This window comes from Mytilus trossulus, chromosome 11, assembly GCF_036588685.1.
Source record: "Mytilus trossulus isolate FHL-02 chromosome 11, PNRI_Mtr1.1.1.hap1, whole genome shotgun sequence".
Classification (NCBI taxonomy): Eukaryota; Metazoa; Mollusca; class Bivalvia; order Mytilida; family Mytilidae; genus Mytilus; species Mytilus trossulus.
Window position 1 is genome coordinate 44,651,430 of NC_086383.1, and position 21,107 is coordinate 44,672,536.

A 21,107-nucleotide genomic window follows, 5' to 3' on the forward strand; every position below is an offset into this window, starting at 1 on the left:
TAGATCTTACCGAGTTGGTAGACGGATAAAAAAATGTTACGTTCTTTAACGATATAGTATTGTCTGTTTTAGCCTTAGTCATGTTGAATAATGTAGTGTTGTTTGCTTCCTTCTCAAGCATTTTGCATACTGTGATGTTGACAGTTTGCTTTTCGAACATGTTGAATACTGTAGTGTTGTCTGATGCCGTCTCAAACATGTTAAATGCTGTGGTTTTGTTTGTTTCCTTCTCAAACATGTAAGATAATGTAGAGTTGTCTGCTTCCTTCTCGAACATGTAAGATAATGAAGAGTTGTCTGCTTCTTTCTCAAACATGTAAGATAATGTAGTGTCGTGTGCATCCTTCTCAAATATTTGAGATAATGTAGTGCTGCCTGGTTCGATATCGAAGATGTTAGAGAATGTAGAATTGTTGGTTTCTTTCTCAACAATGTTAAATGTTGTAGTTTTGTTCGTCTCATTCGAAGCTATTGTACATATTAATAGACTCAGTACAAGCAGGAATTTATCCATTGTTTTTATCTGTCTAAATGTCGATGTTTACTGTCGTCTGGATGTTGAGTCTGTGTCCCTACCTGATCTAACCGTTTAATATGAGTCAATTTCCTAATTAAATATATTTCCTGATTAATTATCTATATCCTTTAAATATTCAAATAGATTGTTCATAAACCGAGTTTATCAATACTCAAAAGAGCAATCATTGACCTCTGAATGAACCATACTGTTAGTTAATTAATATGTAATTTTCAATATATAAGGTGGAAATGTTCCTTATCTAAACATCTTTTAAAGTTTCAACTCAACAATTTCAATAATAAAGATCTGATCACTGCTGAGAGGCATCTTCGTATGACAAGTCCTGGAAATGTAATTAACTTAATGGAAATCAAAGAGCTCGTGTATTCAAAATCCTTAACTTTCAATTTAATTTGTCTTTCACTTGTACGCATGATGTTAAAGGACAGTCATTTTGATACTATAACAATGTTATATACAAAAAGTGTATAGTGCCTATACTAGGGAATGATAAGAACAGGCAACAGTTATAAAGTAGTGAGTTTGATAATAATAAATGATGAAATCACAAGGTCTAGTATATAGTGTGAAAAACAGCGATTACTGGTGAAATATGAGATTGATTGATTGATTGTTGGTTAGTTAACGTCAAGTGACAAATCTTTCATACATATTCATGTCGAGAACAAATCAACAAAAACTATTGCATGCATGTTGAGAGGTGAAATAAAATCATAATACAATAAGTTGGTCCGTTAGTAGTGGTCTTCTTGGATGGTGGTTAGGAAAATTTGGACTGTCACAAGAAAAGGAGGGTTTTGTGGATATGGACATTGTTCTTATGTGTACTGTTATACCACTGTCCCAGGTTAGGTGAAGGTTGGGATCTGCTAACATGTTTAACCCCGCTACATTATTTATGTATGTGCCTGTCCCAAGTCAGGAGCCTGTAAATTCACTGGTTGTCGTTTGTCTATGTGTTACAATTTTGTCTTTCGTTAATTTTTTTTACTTAAATAAGGCTGTTAGTTTTCTCGTTTGAATTGTTTTACATTGTTTTATCGGGGCCTTTTATAGCTGACTACGCGGTATGGGCTTTGCTCATTGTTGAAGGTCGTACGGTCACCTATAGTTGTTTATGTCTTTGTCATTTTGGTCTTTTGTGGATAGTTGTCTCATTGGCAAACATACCACATCTTCTTTTTTATATGACTTTTACCTTGCAACAGGCCAACTATTGACCCCTCAAGACGTTGTTACAGGGTTCCGTCACGTACAAAGATTATGGCAATTATCTTCACGAGACATTTGATTATGCGTCCCTATTCTTGGCTGACGTAGGTACGAAGGTTTATAATCCAATACAGTCTAAGGGACACAGCTTTTTGGCGATAGTCGTACTGTCAGTCGGAGGAAGACTAAAGTGGTCCAAAGTCTATCCCACAGTCACCCATTGGGAAAAATGACAAGGAAAAACTGTGTCCGATTTTACGTCAATCGATAACAACATCAATGTTTAAAGAAGACCTTAAGTGACCATATTTCTATTCCCCAATCACGTTTGGGGGTTATTTTCTTAATTATGAGTAGAGCAAAGGTTAATCACTGGTCCATAATATTTATTTAGCAAAAGTTTGAAAGTTTCCCTCGGGACTAATTAACTAATGATCGTTTAAAATCTTCTACTTAGTATTTTCAATGATTAAAATATCGCAGCCGCTCTGAGACCAATTTATTACTCCAAAATCATTGACCTTCAAATCATTACACTCTCGCTTATATGCATATTCGTGGTACTAGATGTATAAAAATATCACGCTGTCAAAATGGGGGACGATGTCACAGTTTCAGCTGCAAATGTTATAGTACATTTTCATTATTTTTCATTCCCCCCCCCCCACAAAATATTTACACAGTTGCTTTCCGATACGACATAGTTTCATTACAAGCTGATTTAATTTGCATAAATATTTCTTGAAAGATTTACAAACTTTCTGTTTTATTTTTAAATACAATCCGTTGCTTAATACTCAGTTCTTTTTTCATATTTAACAAATAAATTATCTATTATTCGATCTAAAATTGGAATGTGATATTTTACATTTAGCTTAAGGGTCATTCATGGCATTATTTGGCTCTTTATGACTTGGTATCAATAAAATCCTAAAAGTTTAATCATATTCAATTTCCTTTAAATGTAAAGGATTTTTAGAACTAACGGGTTTTGAATTTTGTATTGCTCATGACGAGAAGGTGAGTCAAATTTTAAATAAATAATTATCTGTCTGAAGAAGACCGAAGGACATTTACATCAACAGTAATTAAGAAACAACACGAACTCAAATATAAATGCAGTAGGATAATAGCCGGGAGTGGAAATTATGTGGAAAAATCAGATTTTAAAATTTTTATTCCAGAATAATGTTGCTGAATCTAATAAAGGTTAAAGCCTTGTTGTATTTAGATGGATGTTACTTTCTTTTCCCCCGACCGTGTAAGGGCTGTATAAGACGATAAAACCCTCCATTTGTTTGTTTTTCATGAAAATAAACACACCATATAGTGACCATATTTCTACTCTCCAGTCACCTTTGGGATATGAAAAGGACGATATTACAGATCGAGACATGGTAAAACAGTACTTTTCATTTATAATTCTATCTGGTCCAGCAGACTTTTGAAGTTTTAGTCCTCTGATTACCTTATTTACTTCTGAACAAGATATTGGAGCATCTGTTTCAGCTTTGAAGTCTATATTATTTTCTAATAGCTTTAACTGTGATTCAATGTCTATCATAAAAGCATTATTTATAGATGAAGGTTTACCTTGATCTTGAAAATGTTTTATTAAAACTTCTTCATCTTTTAATACCTCTGGTATTTCATCTTTTTCTGTGTTATTCTTAAGAGATTTTAAAATTTTCCAATATTCATTTGGATTTTGATTGATATATTCACTTAAACAATTATAAAGTTTTTGTTTATATTCATACTTTTTGTGTTTAACCATTTTCTTCAAGTTTTTTTTTAACTCAAAAAGCTTTTGCTTTAAACTATTATTATTTGGATTATTTCTTATTTTGTTTCCTATTTTATTTATTTGACGCTTGGTTTCATATGTAACATTGTATATAGGTCTTGTAGAGGAGAAACAGGCGCTTCTTCTGTGCAAAGTATCGAAGGGCGCTATGTTCAAAAATCTGAAACTAGAGCTCAAAATTTGAAACAAATAGAAAAAAAAAACAGGGGTTCGGCTATTCCAGGGCTACTAAAGAAAAATAATGAGGAGTGTCACGGGTTATGACTATATAGGTATTGTAGAGCAGATACAGGCGCTTCTTTTGCGCAAAGTATCGAAGGGCGCTATGTTCAAAAATCTGAAACTAGAGCTCAAAATTTGAAAAAAATAGAAAAAAAACCAGGGGGTCGGCCTATTTTAGGTCTTTTAGTGAAAAATAATGAGGGGTGTCACGGATATGACTATATAGGTCTTGTAGAGGGAAAACATGCACTTCTTTTGATCTGGGTATCGAAGGGTGCTATGTTAAAAAATCTGAAACTAGAGCTCAATATTTGAAAAAATAGCAAAAAAAATAAGCGGGGGTCGGCCTATTCCAGGGCTTCTAAAGAAAAAGAATGAGGAGTGTCACGGGTTATGACTATATAGGTTTTGTAGAGGAGTAACAAGCGCTTCTTTTGCACCAGGTATTGAAGGGCGCTATGTTCAAAAATTTGAAATTAGAGCTCAAAATTTTAAAAAATAGCAAAAAAAAAGGGGGGGTCTGCCTATTCCAGATCTTCTAGTGAAAAATAATGAGGGCTTTCACGGATATGACTACATAGGTCTTGTAGAGGGAAAACAGGCGCTTCTTTTGTGCTGGGTATCGAATTGCGCTATGTAAAAAAATCTGAAACTAGAGCTCAATATTTGAAAAAAATAGCAATAACAAGGGTGGTTGGCCTATTCTAGGGATTCTAGTGAAAAATAATGAGGGGTGTCAGGGGTATGACTATATAGGTCTTGTAGAGGAGAAACAAGCGCTTCTTTTGCGCAAAGTATCGAAAAGCGCTATGTTCAAAAATCTGAAACTAAAGCTAAAAATTTGAAAAGAATAGCAAAAAATAGGGGGTCGGCCTATTCCAGGGCTTCTAGAGAATAATAATGAGGGGTGTCACGGGTTATGACTATATAGGTCTTGTAGAGGAGAAACAGGCGCTTCTTTTGCGCAAGGTATCGAAGGGTGCTATGTTCAAAAATTTGAAACTAGAGCTCAAAATTTGAAAAAATAGCAAAAAAAATGGGTGGGTCGGCCTATTCCAGGGCTTCTAGTGAAAAATAATGAGGGCTGTCACGGATATGACTACATAGGTCTTGTAGAGGGAAAACAGGCGCTTCTTTTGTGCTGGGTATCGAAGGGTGCTATGTAAAAAAATCTGAAACTAGAGCTCAATATTTGAAAAAATAGCAAAAAAGAGGGTGGTCGGCCTATTCCAGGACTTCTAGTGAAAAATAATGAGGGTTGTCATAGATATGACTATATAGGTCTTGTAGAGGAGAAACAGGCGCTTCTTCTGGGCAAAGTATCGAAGGGCGCTATGTTCAAAAATCTGAAACTAGTGCTCAAAATTTGAAAAAAATAGAAAAAAAAACCAGGGGATCGGCCTATTCCAGGGCTTCTAAAGAAAAATAATGAGGAGTGTCACGGGTAATAGTCCGGCGGCTTTGTGAAAAATTGTGCACAAACTGTTACAAGCATGAAATTTGGCATAGACCTTCCTCAACTATTATTCTTTTATTTCAGATAGGGAGGCATTTGAAAAAAATGTCTCACTTCCGGTAAAATCCAAAATGGCGGACGTCATACTTAAATCAGCCCAATATCGAAGGCTAGCGTGTAAAAATGTCCTATTATCATGCTACTATCATAATATTTGGTACAGACCTTTGTGTTTTACTACTTTTGGATAAATTGAATAGATTAGATGTCTTTAGAAACCCCACTTCCGGTTAAAATCCAATATGGCGGACATTGTACTTTAATAAGCTTATTTTTTAGGGAGGGTAATTAAAATGTGTTTCAATGTATTGCTACTATAATTATATTGTGTATGAACCTTTCTTTGGTGCTTCTGATGGAGACAAGTATAAGACTTATGTCTTAAAAACCCTTACTTTCGGAAGTATCCAAAATGGCGGATAGAGAAATATCATTTTTTTATTTAAATTTTCAACTTTTTCTAAAATGTAAAGAAAATGAATTTATTTTGTGCTGATCATTAAACTTTTGGCTTGAAGTTATACCCAAAACCACTTATTCTAGCATGTTGTAAATGCTAAGATATAAAGTTGACACTTCCGGTAAAAATATGACGTAAATTTCAAAGATGAGTCCTCAATCTATTTCTTCGATGTAGAGTTTTGGATAGATTGATTTAAACAAAATAAAATCACTATAGTACTAAAAAATATTTAAAATTACTACTATTTGGCCAAGAATACATGCTTATTCACAGTCACCACCACATGCACACAAGGCAGTGCACGGGGTACCCGATTTTCCACATTAAAAATAACCGCGGCATCCTTTCTTACATCCATAATGTACAAGCTTCTGAAAAAATGATGAGGTCTCAGAAAGAGTTTTTTTTAAAAGGAACCCTCTTTGTTCCTTCGCAATCCATTAGTGACAAGACTAGTAGGTAGCATAAGAGTCAATCCAAAGATCGTCTCACTAAACACCTGCATTAGTATATTACACGTTTTACATGCTTGAAAAGACTAGAACAAGTCGTGGGAAAAGCCTCACTTAAAATGAGTTTTCCCTTTTGTGCAAAAATTGACTTTCTTGCTTCGTTAATCATGTTAGATCTGATAAGTTTGTACAGTACAACCCGGTGATTTAGGCTGATTAATCATCATTCTTTATGCTAAAATCACATCTTCAAATACCATCAATGTCTCCAACGCAGTCTTTTTTTTCCTTTTTCAAGCAAAGAGAGAACAGTATCACAACCCATTATAAGGTATGGGTCAGAAATAAAAGTGTGTGATCACTCACTGCCTAGTGCATTTGAAAGGCCATTGATAGATATTAATCAAATGAGTTTTGCCTCCCCAAATACAATCCATAGTTCGTCTGCCCCTATGTCACGGAATAGCGAAATAGTATTGACAGCATCATCAGTGACTGTTAATCATGACTCGTTTAAGTGCGTGTTTCACTGCATCAGACACATGCACCTAATTTAAGTGTCAGTCTCTTTATGTGAACATGGTGCTACACTTAAAATACATCACGTGGTGAATACGATAGAATATCCTGAGCATTTGTTGCTACAACTACCATACTCATTAAAGACTTATTCCACTCTTGTTACAGTCTCAATGTATTTTATTAAGGTAAGGACATAATATCCAATCATCATACTCGGTAGGAAACACCTTGAAACTGTAACAACAGTGAATGTAGTCAGTGTTTGATGTGAACATAGACAATACTGGTAGATTGAAAGCTGCTAAAAGAAGCAAGGGCAACATTAAGGAGAAAGGGAATACACAGACGAACCCAGGATTAAAAACATCCTCAAAATTGGGAAAGTTTCCTAGAAATGACGACAGTAAAAAAGAACTTTTAAGTTTTCATTCATAGGAGCTTGCTCAATACAATTTTGAGTACAATGTAGTTGAAGCAACAAATGCTCAGGATGTTCAGTGTTATCCACCACTTGATGATGTTTCAAGTTTAGCCCCATGTTTACACGGAGAGACTAACACTAGAATCAAGATAGATGTGTCTGATGCAGTGAAACATAGACTTAACTGAGTCATGACTCAAACAGTCGATACTGATGTCATTGCTGTTTCGCTATTCCGTGACATAGGGGCAGACAAACTTTGGTTTGCATTTGGAAGGGGAAAAGTATAAGATATATATCAATCAATGACCTTTCAAATGCACTAGGCATTAAAAGATAACACGTTTGCTGGAGAAGGCACTGCATTGGTGACATTAATGGAGTTTGAAGATGTGACTATAGCATTTAGAATGATGATTGACCAATTTATGGATGTTAGAAACAATACCACAGTCTTTGTAAATGTTGGAAATCAGCTCTCCGATTGTGAATTGCTGCCTACTGAGTATGCTGATTGGGTATTATGTCCTTACCTAAATAAAATACCTTGAAACTGAAATACGAGTGGATGAAGTCTTGGATGCGTATGGTAGTTATAGCAACAAATGGTCAGGATATTCTATCTTATCCACCAGTAATGTATTTCAAGTTCAGCACCAAGTTCACATTTTGAGGCAGACACTAAAATCATGGTGCATGTGTCTGATGCAGTGAAACACGCACTTAAACGAGTCATGATTCGAACAGTCGTTAATGATGATGCTGTCACTACTGTTTCGCTATTCCGTGACATAGCGGTAGACGAACTATGGATTGTGTTTGGCAGGGCAACAGACTTTGGATTAATATCTATCAATGGCCTTTCAAATGCACTAGGCAATGAGTGATCTGAGTGATCTGAAACACTTATTGTTATCCATGTCTTTACCTGTTGTGATATGATTCTCATTTTGCTTGAAAGGGGGAAAAATACTATGTGGGAGACATTGATTGCATTTGAAGATGTGACTTTAACAAAAAGAATGATGATTAATCAGACTAAATCACCGGGTTTTTACTGTAAGATCGCACAAACTTAACAGATGGGTATAACATGGTTAACGAAGCAAGAAAATAACTATTTTCGTAACATGGACGGCTTTTTGAGGCTATTCCCTCAACTTGGTCTAGTCTTTTCTGGCATGTAAATCATGCAATATACTTAGGTAGGTGTTTAGGGAGACGAGCTTGGGATTGGCTCTTATGCTACCCACTCCAGGCGGGGACAAAGAGGATAACTTTTGAAAAACTCTTTTTGAGGCCTCATCATTTTGTCAAAAGCTTATACATTGTGGATGTAAGAAAGGATACCGCGGTTATTTTTAATGTGGAATATCGGGTACCCCGTGCACTGCGATGTGTGCATGTCATGGTGACTGTAAATAAATAGGTATTCTTGGCCAAATAGTAATAATTTTAAATAATTTTTAGTACTATAGTGATTTTATTTTGTTTTAATCAATCTATCCAAAACTCTACATCGAAGAAATAGATTGAGGACTCATCTTTGAAATTTACGTCATATTGCTGCCGACCGTTTTTCAAGGTTGCATTTCATATGCCGGAAAATACGACAGCTCAACGTCTGTGACGTAACATGCCAAACAACGACGTCATTCGATAAATGACGTCACGACATAATGACCATTACATTTGGGACCAATCGGAGAAAAACATAACCCTGTTTAATAATCGGTCTTTTAATTGAAAGAGATACAGCATTGATGAGAAGCTCGCATAAATTTATCCATGGACATATGTGTCCCTCCGGCACTGCCAGTTTGGACATATGTGTCCCTCCGGCAGCAAGAGGGTTAACCGGAAGTGTCAACTTTATATCTAAATATTTACAACATGCTAGAATAAGTGGTTTTGAGGATAATTTGAAGCCAAACGTTTAATGACCAGCTCAAAATAAAATCATCTTTACATTTTGAAAAAAATGAAAATTTGAACAAAAAATTGATATTTCTCTGTCCGCCATTTTGGATATTACCGGAAGAAGGGGTTTTTAAGACATATGTCTTATGCATTGTATCCATCAGAAACATCAAAGAAAGGTTCATACACAATGTAATGATAGTAGCAATAGGTTAAAACACATTTCAGTTACCCTCCCTAAAAAAAATAAGCTTATTTAAGTACAATGTCAGCCTTATTGGATTTTAACCGGAAGTGGGGTTTCTGAAGACATCTAATCTATTTAATTTATCCAAAAGTAGTAAAAAACAAAGGTCTGTACCAAATATTATGATAGAAGCATGATAATAACACATGTTTACACGCTAGCCTTCGATATTGGGCTGATTTTAGTATGACGTCCGCCATTTTGGATTTTACCGGAAGTGAGACATTTTTTTCAAATGCCTCCCTATCTGAAATAAAAGAGTAATAGTTGAGGAAGGTCTATGCCAAATTTCATGCTTGTAACAGGATGTGCACAATTCGTCTGAAATATGCTTGTAGCCGCCGGACTATAATGACTATATAGGTCTTGAAGAGCAGATACATGCGCTTCTTTTGCGCAAAGTATCGAAGGGCGCTATGTTCAAAAATCTGAAACTAGAGCTCAAAATTTGAAAAAAATAGAAAAAAACAGGGGGTCGGCCTATTTTAGGTCTTCTAGTGAAAAATAATGAGGGGTGTCACGGATATGACTATATAAATCTTGTAGATGGAAAACAGGCACTTCTTTTGATCTGGGTATCGCAGAGTGCTATGTTAAAAAATCTAGACCTCAATATTTGAAAAAATAGCAAAAAAAATAAGCGGGGGTCGGCCTATTCCAGGGCTTCTAAAGAAAAATAATGAGGAGTGTCACGGGTTATGACTATATAGGTCTTGTAGAGGAGTAACAAGCGCTTCTTTTGCACCAGGTATTGAAGGGCGCTTTGTTCAAAATTTTGAAATTAGAGCTCAAAATTTGAAAAAAAAGCCAAAAAAAAAGGGGGGTCTGCCTATTCCAGATCTTCTAGTGAAAAATAATGAGGGCTTTCACGGATATGACTACATAGGTCTTGTAAAGGGAAAACAGGCGCTTCTTTTGTGCTGGGTATCGAAGGGTGCTATGTAAAAAAATCTGAAACTAAAGCTCAATATTTGAAAAAAATGGCAAAAAACAGGGGGTCGGCATATTCCAGGGCTTCTAGTGAAAAATAATGAGGGGTGTCACGGGGTATGACTATATAGTTCTTGTAAAGGAGAAACAGGCGCATTTTTTGTTCAAGGTATCGAAGAGTGTTTTGTTCAGAAATCTGAAACTAGAGCTCAAAATTTGAAAAAAAATGGCAAAAAACAGGGGGTCGGCATATTCCAGGGCTTCTAGTGAAAATAATGAGGGTGTTACGGGGTATGACTATATAGGTCTTGTAGGGGAGAAACAGGCGCTTGTTTTACGCAAGGTTTCGAACGGGGCTTTGTTCAAAAATCTTAAACTAGAGCTTAAAATTTGAAAAAAATGGTAAAAAATTTAGGGGGTCGACCTATTCCAGGGCTTCTAGAGGAACATATTGAGGGGTGTCACGGGTTATGACTATATAGGTCTTGTAAACGAGTAAAAGGCTCTTATTTTGCGCAAGGTATCGAAGGGCGCTATGTTGAAAAATCTGAAACTAGAGCTCAAAATTTGAAAAAAATAGCAAAAAATAGCAAAAAATAAAAGGGGTCGGCCTATTCCAGGGCTTCTAGAGAAAAATAATGAGCGGTGTCACGGATATGATTATATAGGACTTATAGAGGAGGAATAGGTGCTTCTTTTGCGCAAGGTATCGAAGGGCGCTATGTTCAAAAATCTGAAACTAGAGCTAAAAATTTGAAAAAAATAGCAAAAAAATAGGGGCGTCGGCCTTTTCCAGGGCTTCTGAAGAAAAATAATGAGGGGGTGTCACGGGTTATGACTGTATAGGTCTTGTAGAGGAGAAACAGGCTCTTCTTTTGCGCAAAGTATCGAAGGGCGCTATGATAAAAAATCTGAAACTAGAGCTCAAAATTTAAAAAAAATGGCAAAAAAACAGGGGGTCGGCCTATTCCAGGGCTTGTAGTGAAAAATAATGAGGAGTATCACGGGGTATGACTATATAGTTCTTGTAGAGTAGAAACAGGCGCTTCTTTTGCGCAAGGTATCGAAGGGCGTTTTGTTCAAAAATCTGAAACTGGAGATCAAAATTTGAACAAAATGGCAAAAAACAGGGGGTCGGCCTATTTCAGGGCTTGTATTGAAAAATAATGAGGGGTATCACGGGGTATGACTATAAAGTTCATGTAAAAAAGAAACAGGCGCTTCTTTTGCGGAAGGTATCGAAGGGCGCTTTGTTCAAAAATCTGAAACTAGAGCTCAAAATTTGAAAAAAATGGCAAAAAAGAGGGGGTCGGCCTATCCCAGGGCTTGTAGTGAAGAATAATGAGGGGTTTCACGGGGTATGACTATATAGTTCTTGCAGAGTAGAAACATGCGCTTCCTTAGCGCAAGGTATCGAAAGGCGTTTTGTTCAAAAACCTGAAACTGGAGCTCAAAATTTGAACAAAATGGCAAAAACAAGGGGTCGGCCTATTCCAGGGCTTGAAGTGAAAAATAATGAGGGGTATCACGGGGTATGACTATATAGTTATTGTAGAAGAGAAACAGGCGCTTCTTTTGCGCAAGGTATCGAAGGGCGTTTTTTTCAAAAATCTGAAACTAGAGCTCAAAATTTGAAAAAAATGGCAAAAAACAGGGGGTCGGCATATTCCAGGGCTTCTAGTGAAAAATAATGAGGGGTGTCACGGGGTATGACTATATAGTTCTTGTAGAGGAGAAACAGGCGCATTTTTTGTTCAAGGTATCGAAGAGTGTTTTGTTCAGAAATCTGAAACTAGAGCTAAAAATTTGAAAAAAATGGTAAAAAAATTAGGGGGTCGGCCTATTCCAGGGCTTCTAGAGAAACATATTGAGGGGTTTCACGGGTTATGACTATATAGGTCTTGTAAACGAGTAAAAGGCTCTTCTTTTGCGCAAGGTATCGAAGGGCGCTATGTTGAAAAATCTGAAACTAGAGCTCAAAATTTAAAAAAAATGGCAAAAAAACAGGGGGTCGGCCTATTCCAGGGCTTGTAGTGAAAAATAATGAGGAGTATCACGGGGTATGACTACATAGTTCTTGTAGAGTAGAAACAGGCGCTTCTTTTGCGCAAGGTATCGAAGGGCATTTTGTTCAAAAATCTGAAACTGGAGATCAAAATTTGAACAAAATGGCAAAAAACAGGGGGTCGGCCTATTTCAGGGCTTGTAGTGAAAAATAATGAGGGGTATCACGGGGTATGACTATAAAGTTCATGTAAAAAAGAAACAGGAGCTTCTTTTGCGGAAGGTATCGAAGGGCGCTTTGTTAAAAAATCTGAAACTATTTAGGCTTCTAGAGAAAAATAATGAGCGGTGTCACGGATTATGACTATATAGGTCTTGTAGAGGAGAAACAGGCTCTTCTTTTGCGCAAAGTATCGAAGGGCGCTATGTTCAAAAATCTGAAACCAGTGCTCAAAATTTGAAAACAATGAAAAAAACCCAGGGGATCGGCCTATTCCAGGGCTTCTAGTGAAAAATAATGAGCGGTGTCACGGATATGATTATATAGGACTTATAGAGGAGGAATAGGTGCTTCTTTTGCGTAAGGTATCGAAGGGCGCTATGTTCAAAAATCTGAAACTAGAGCTAAAAATTTGAAAAAAATAGCAAAAAAATAGGGGCGTCGGCCTTTTCCAGGGCTTCTGAAGAAAAAAAATGAGGGGGTGTCACGGGTTATGACTATATAGGTCTTGTAGAGGAGAAACAGGCTCTTCTTTTGCGCAAAGTATCGAAGGGCGCTATGTTCAAAATCTGATACTAGTGCTCAAAATTTGAAAAAATGGAAAAAAAATTGGGGATCGGCCTATTCCAAGGCTTCTAGAGAAAAATAATGAGGGGTTTCACGGGTTATGACTATATAAGTCTTGTTGAGGAGAAACATGCACTTCTTTTGCGCAAGGTATCGAAGGGCGCTATGATAAAAAATCTGAAACTAGAGCTCAAAATTTAAAAAAAATGGCAAAAAAACAGGGGGTCGGCCTATTCCAGGGCTTGTAGTGAAAAATAATGAGGAGTATCACGGGGTATGACTACATAGTTCTTGTAGAGTAGAAACAGGCGCTTCTTTTGCGCAAGGTATCGAAGGGCATTTTGTTCAAAAATCTGAAACTGGAGATCAAAATTTGAACAAAATGGCAAAAAACAGGGGGTCGGCCTATTCCAGGGCTTGTAGTGAAAAATAATGAGGGGTATCACGGGGTATGACTATAAAGTTCATGTAAAAAAGAAACAGGCGCTTCTTTTGCGGAAGGTATCGAAGGGCGCTTTGTTCAAAAATCTGAAACTATTTAGGCTTCTAGAGAAAAATAATGAGCTGTGTCACGGATTATGACTATATAGGTCTTGTAGAGGAGAAACAGGCTCTTCTTTTGCGCAAAGTATCGAAGGGCGCTATGTTCAAAAATCTGAAACCAGTGCTCAAAATTTGAAAACAATGAAAAAAACCCAGGGGATCGGCCTATTCCAGGGCTTCTAGTGAAAAATAATGAGCGGTGTCACGGATATGATTATATAGGACTTATAGAGGAGGAATAGGTGCTTCTTTTGCGTAAGGTATCGAAGGGCGCTATGTTCAAAAATCTGAAACTAGAGCTAAAAATTTGAAAAAAATAGCAAAAAAATAGGGGCGTCGGCCTTTTCCAGGGCTTCTGAAGAAAAAAAATGAGGGGGTGTCACGGGTTATGACTATATAGGTCTTGTAGAGGAGAAACAGGCTCTTCTTTTGCGCAAAGTATCGAAGGGCGCTATGTTCAAAATCTGATACTAGTGCTCAAAATTTGAAAAAATGGAAAAAAAATTTGGGATCGGCCTATTCCAAGGCTTCTAGAGAAAAATAATGAGGGGTTTCACGGGTTATGACTATATAAGTCTTGTTGAGGAGAAACATGCACTTCTTTTGCGCAAGGTATCGAAGGGCGCTATGATAAAAAAATCTGAAACTAGAGCTCAAAATTTAAAAAAAATGGCAAAAAAACAGGGGGTCGGCCTATTCCAGGGCTTGTAGTGAAAAATAATGAGGAGTATCACGGGGTATGACTACATAGTTCTTGTAGAGTAGAAACAGACGCTTCTTTTGCGCAAGGTATCGAAGGGCATTTTGTTCAAAAATCTGAAACTGGAGATCAAAATTTGAACAAAATGGCAAAAAACAGGGGGTCGGCCTATTTCAGGGCTTGTAGTGAAAAATAATGAGGGGTATCACGGGGTATGACTATAAAGTTCATGTAAAAAAGAAACAGGCGCTTCTTTTGCGGAAGGTATCGAAGGGCGCTTTGTTCAAAAATCTGAAACTATTTAGGCTTCTAGAGAAAAATAATGAGCGGTGTCACGGATTATGACTATATAGGTCTTGTAGAGGAGAAACAGGCTCTTCTTTTGCGCAAAGTATCGAAGGGCGCTTTGTTAAAAAATCTGAAACTAGAGCTCAAAATTTGAAAAAAAATGGCAAAAAACAAATTTTGAGCTCCAGTTTCATGTTTTTGAACAAAACGCCTTTCGATACCTTGCGCTAAAGAAGTGCATGTTTCTATTCTGCAAGAACTATATAGTCATACCCCGTGAAACCCCTCATTATTCTTCACTACAAGCCCTGGAATAGGCCGACCCCCTGTTTTTTGCCATTTTTTTCAAATTTTGAGCTCTAGTTTCAGATTTTTGAACAAAACGCCCTTCGATACCTTGCGCAAAAGAAGCGCCTGTTTCTACTCTACAAGAACTATATAGTCATACCCCGTGATACTCCTCATTATTTTTCACTACAAGCCCTGGAATAGGCCGACCCCCTGTTTTTTTGCCATTTTTTTTAAATTTTGAGCTCTAGTTTCAGATTTTTTATCATAGCGCCCTTCCATACCTTGCGCAAAAGCAGCGCCTGTTTCTCCTCTACAAGACCGATATAGTCATAACCGTGACACTCGTCATTATTTTTCTGTAGGAGCCCTGGAATAGGCCGACCCCCAGTTTTTTTTCCCATTCTTTTCTAATTTTGAGCTCTAGTTTCAGATTTTTGAACATAGCGCCCTTCGATACCTTGTGCAAAAGAAGCGCCTGTTTCTACTCTACAAGAACTATATAGTCCTACCCCGTGATACCCCTCATTATTTTTCAATACAAGCCCTGGAATAGGCCGACCCCCTGTTTTTTTGCCATTTTTTTTAAATTTTGAGCTCTAGTTTCAGATTTTTTATCATAGCGCCCTTCGATACCTTGCGCAAAAGAAGTGCCTGTTTCTCCTCAACAAGACTTATATAGTCATAACCCGTGAAACCCCTCATTATTTTTCTCTAGAAGCCTTGAAATAGGCCGACCCCCTATTTTTTTTCCATTTTTTCAAATTTTGAGCACTAGTATCAGATTTTGAACATAGCGCCCTTCGATACTTTGCGCAAAAGAAAAGCCTGTTTCTCCTCTACAAGACCTATATAGTCATAACCCGTGACACCCCTCATTATTTTTCTTCAGAAGCCCTGGAAAAGGCCGACGCCCCTATTTTTTTGCTATTTTTTTCAAATTCTTAGCTCTAGTTTCAGATTTTTGAACATAGCGCCCTTCGATACCTTGCGCAAAAGAAGCACCTCTCCCTCCTCTATAAGTCCTATATAATCATATCCGTGACACCGCTCATTATTTTTCACTAGAAGCCCTGGAATAGGCCGACCCCCTGTTTTTTTTTCATTTTTTTCAAATTTTGAGCACTGGTTTCAGATTTTTGAACATAGCGCCCTTCGATACTTTGCGCAAAAGAAGAGCCTGTTTCTCCTCTACAAGACCTATATAGTCATAATCCGTGACACCGCTCATTATTTTTCTCTAGAAGCCCTGGAATAGGCCGACCCCTTTTATTTTTTGCTATTTTTTGCTATTTTTTTCAAATTTTTAGCTCTAGTTTCAGATTTTTGGACATAAAACCCTTCGATACCTAGTGCAACAGAAGCGCCTATTTCTCTTCTACAAAACCTATATAGTCATACCCGTGACACTCCTCATTATTTTTCACTAGGAGCCCTGGAATAGGCCGACCCTCCTATTTTTTTTTCTATTTTTTTTCAAATTTTTAGCTCTAATTTAAGATTATTTAACATAGCAGCCTTCGATACCTAGCGCACAAGAAGCGCCTGTTTCTCCTCTACTAGAACTATATAGTCATACCCCGTGATACCGCTAATTATTTTTCACTAGAAGCCCTGAAATAGGCCGACCCCATGTTTTTTTTCCATTTTTTTCAAATTTTGAGCACTAGTTTCAGATTTTTCAACATAGCGCCCTTCGATACCTTGCGCAAAAGAAGAGCCTTTTACTCGTTTACAAGACCTATATAGTCATAACCCGTGACACCCCTCAATATGTTTCTCTAGAAGCCCTGGAATAGGCCGACCCCCTAATTTTTTACCACTTTTTCAAATTTTAAGCTCTAGTTTCAGATTTTTGAACAAAACACTCTTCGATACCTTGAACAAAAAATGCGCCTGTTTCTCCTCTACAAGAACTATATAGTCATACCCCGTGATACCCCTCATTATTTTCACTAGAAGCCCTGGAATATGCCGACCCCCTGTTTTTTGCCATTTTTTTCAAATTTTGAGCTCTAGTTTCAGATTTCTGAACAAAACACTCTTCGATACCTTGAACAAAAAATGCGCCTGTTTCTCCTCTACAAGAACTATATAGTCATACCCCGTGACACCCCTCATTTTTTTTCACTAGAAGCCCTGGAATATGCCGACCCCCTGTTTTTTGCAATTTTTTTCAAATTTTGAGCTTTAGTTTCAAATTTTTGAACAAATCGCCCTTCGATACCTTGCGCCAAAGAAGCGCATGTTTCTCCTCTACAAGACCTATATAGTCATAACCCGTGACACCCCTCATTATTATTCTCTAGAAGCCCTGGAATAGGCCGACCCCCTATTTTTTGCTATTCTTTTCAAATTTTGAGCTCTAGTTTCATATTTTTGAACATAGCGCTTTTCGATACTTTGCGCAAAAGAAGCGCTTGTTTCTCCTCTACAAGACCTATATAGTCATACCCCTGACACCCCTCATTATTTTTCACTAGAAGCCCTAGAATAGGTTAACCACCCTTTTTATTGCTATTTTTTTCAAATATTGAGCTCTAGTTTCAGATTTTTTAACACAGCACTCTTCGATACCCAGATCAAAAGAAGTGCATGTTTTCCCTCTTCAAGACCTATATAGTCATATCCGTGACACCCTTCATTATTTTTCACTAGAAGACCTAAAATAGGCCGACCCCCTGTTTTTTTTCTATTTTTTTCAAATTTTGAGCTCTAGTTTCAGATTTTTGAACATAGCGCCCTTCGATACTTTGCGCAAAAGAAGCGCCTGTATCTGCTCTACAAGACCTTTATAGTCATAACCCGTGACACTCCTCATTATTTTTCTTTAGAAGCCCTGGAATAGGCCGATCCCCTGTTTTTTTTCTTCTATTTTTTCAAATTTTGAGTACTAGTTTCAGATTTTTGAACATAGCGCCCTTCGATACTTTGCCCAGAAGAAGCGCCTGTTTCTCCTCTACAAGACCTATATAGTCATATCTATGACAACCCTCATTATTTTTCACTAGAAGTCCTGGAATAGGCCGACCACCCTATTTTTTGCTATTTTTTTCAAATATTGAGCTCTAGTTTCAGATTTTTTTACATAGCACCCTTCGATACCCAGCACAAAAGAAGCGCCTGTTTTCCCTCTACAAGACCTATGTAGTCATATCCGTGACAGCCCTCATTATTTTTCACTAGAAGTCCTGGAATAGGCCGACCCACCCATTTTTTTTGCTATTTTTTCAAATTTTGAGCTCTAGTTTCAAATTTTTGAACATAGCGCCCTTCGATACCTTGCGCAAAAGAAGCGCCTGTTTCTCCTCTACAAGACCTATATAGTCATAACCCGTGACACCCCTCATTATTTTTCACTACAATCCCTGGAATAGGCCAAATCCCTGTTTTTTTTCCACTTTTTTCAAATTTTGAGCTCTAGTTTCAGATTTTTTTAACATAGCTCTTCAATACTTTGCGCAAAAGAAGTGCCTGTTTCTCCTCTTCAAGACCTATACAGTCATACCCCGTGACACCTCTCATTATTTTTCTCTAGAAGCCCTGGAGTAGGCTGATCCCCTGTTTTTTTGCCATTTTTTTTCAAATTTTGAGCTCTAGTTTCAAATTTTTGAACATAGCGCCCATCAATACCTAGCGCAAAAGAACCGCCTGTTTCTGCTCTACAAGACCTATATGGCCATACCCCGTGACACCCCTCATTATTTTTCACTAAAAGCCCTGGAATAAGCCAAATCCCTGTTTTTTTGCCATTTTTTTCAAATTTTGAGCTCTAGTTTCAGATTTTTGAACATAGCGCCCTTCGATACCTTTCGCAAAAGAAGCGTCTGTTTCTCTTCTACAGGACCTTTATAGTCATAACCCGTGACATTCCTCATAATTTTTCTCTAGAAGCCCTGGAATAGGCCGATCCCCCATTTTTTTGCTTTTTTTTTTCAAATTTTGAGCTCTAGTTTTAGATTTTTGAACATAGCTCCCTTCAATACCTAGCACAAAAGAAGCGCCTGTTTCTCTTCTACAAGACCTATATAGTCATACCCCGTGACACCCTTCATTATTTTTCACTACAAGCCCTTGAATAGGCCAAATCCCTGTTTTTTTTCATTTTTTTTTCAAATTTTGAGCTATAGTTTCAGATTCTTTAACAGAGCTCTGCAATACTTTGCGCAAAAGAAGTGCCTGTTTCTCCTCCTCAAGACCTATACAGTCATACCCCGTGACACCTCTCATTATTTTTCTCAAGAAGCCCTGGAGAAGCTGATCCCCTGTTTTTTTGACATTTTTTTCAAATTTTGAGCCCTAGTTTCAGATTTTAGAACATAGCGCCCTTCGATACCTTGCTCAAACGAAGCGCCTGTTTCTCCTCTTCAAGTTCTATATAATCATACCCCGTGACACCACTCATTATTTTTCACTAAAAGCCCTTGAATAGGCCAACCCCCTGTTTTTTGCCATTTTTTTCAAATTTTGAGCTCTAGTTTCAGATTTTTTAACATAGCGCTCTTCGATACCTAGCGCAAAAGAAGTGCATGTTTCTCCTCTACACGACCTATATAGTCATACCCCTTAACACCACTCATTATTTTTCACTGGAAGCACTGGAATAGGCCAACCCCCTGTTTTTTTGCCATTTTTTTTCAAATTTTGAGCTCTAGTTTCAGATTTTAGAACATATCGCCCTTCGATACCTTGCACACAAGAAGCGCCTGTTTCTCCTCTACAAGACCTTGATAGTCATAACCCGTGACACCCCTCATTATTTTTCTCTAAAAGCCCTGGAATAGGCCAACCCCTCTTTTTTTTGCTGTTTTTTTTTCAAATTTTGAGCTCTAGTTTCAAATTTTTGAACATAGCGCCCATCAATACCTAGCGTAAAAGAACCGCCTGTTTCTGCTCTACAAGACCTATATGGCCATACCCCGTGACACCCCTCATTATTTTTCACTACAAGCCCTGGAATAAGCCAAATCCCTGTTTTTTTGCCATTTTTTTCAAATTTTGAGCTCTAGTTTCAGATTTTTGAACATAGCGCCCTTCGATACCTTTCGCAAAAGAAGCGTCTGTTTCTCTTCTACAGGACCTTTATAGTCATAACCCGTGACATCCCTCATAATTTTTCTCTAGAAGCCCTGGAATAGGCCGATCCCCCATTTTTTTGCTTTTTTTTTTCAAATTTTGAGCTCTAGTTTTAGATTTTTGAACATAGCTCCCTTCAATACCTAGCACAAAAGAAGCGCCTGTTTCTCTTCTACAAGACCTTTATAGTCATACCCCGTGACACCCCTCATTATTTTTCACTACAAGCCCTTGAATAGGCCAAATCCCTGTTTTTTTTTCATTTTTTTTCAAATTTTGAGCTCTAGTTTCAGATTCTTTAACATAGATATAGGAAGATGTGGTGTGAGTGCCAATGAGACAACTCTCCATCCAAATAAAAATTAAAAAATTAAACCATTATAGGTTAAAGTACGGCCTTCAACACGGAGCCTTGGCTCACACCGAACAACAAGCTATAAAGGGCCCCAAAATTACTAGTGTAAAACCATTCAAACGGGAAAACCAACGGTCTGATCTATATAAACAAAAGCTCTAGAATACTTTGCGCAAAAGAAGTGCCTGTTTCTCCTCCTCAAGACTTATACAGTCATACCCCGTGACACCTCTCATTATTTTTCTCAAGAAGCCCTGGAGAAGCTGATCCCCTGTTTTTTTGACATTTTTTTCAAATTTTGAGCCCTAGTTTCAGATTTTAGAACATAGCGCCCTTCGATACCTTGCTCAAAAGAAGCGCCTGTTTCTCCTCTTCAAGTTCTATATAATCATACCCCGTGACACCACTCATTATTTTTCACTAAAAGCCCTTGAATAAGCCAACCCCCTGTTTTTTTGCCATTTTTTTCAAATTTTGAGCTCTAGTTTCAGATTTTTTAACATAGCGCTCTTCGATACCTAGCGCAAAAGAAGTGCATGTTTCTCCTCTACACGACCTATATAGTCATACCCCTTGACACCACTCATTATTTTTCACTGGAAGCACTGGAATAGGCCGACCCCCTGTTTTTTTGCCATTTTTTTCAAATTTTGAGCTCTAGTTTTAGTTTTTTTAACATAGCGCCCTTCGATACTTTACGCAAAAGAAGCGCCTGTTTTTCCTCTACAAGACCTTGATAGTCATAACCCGTGACACCCCTCATTATTTTTCACTAGAAGCCCTGGAATAGGCCGACCCCCTCTATTTTTTTGC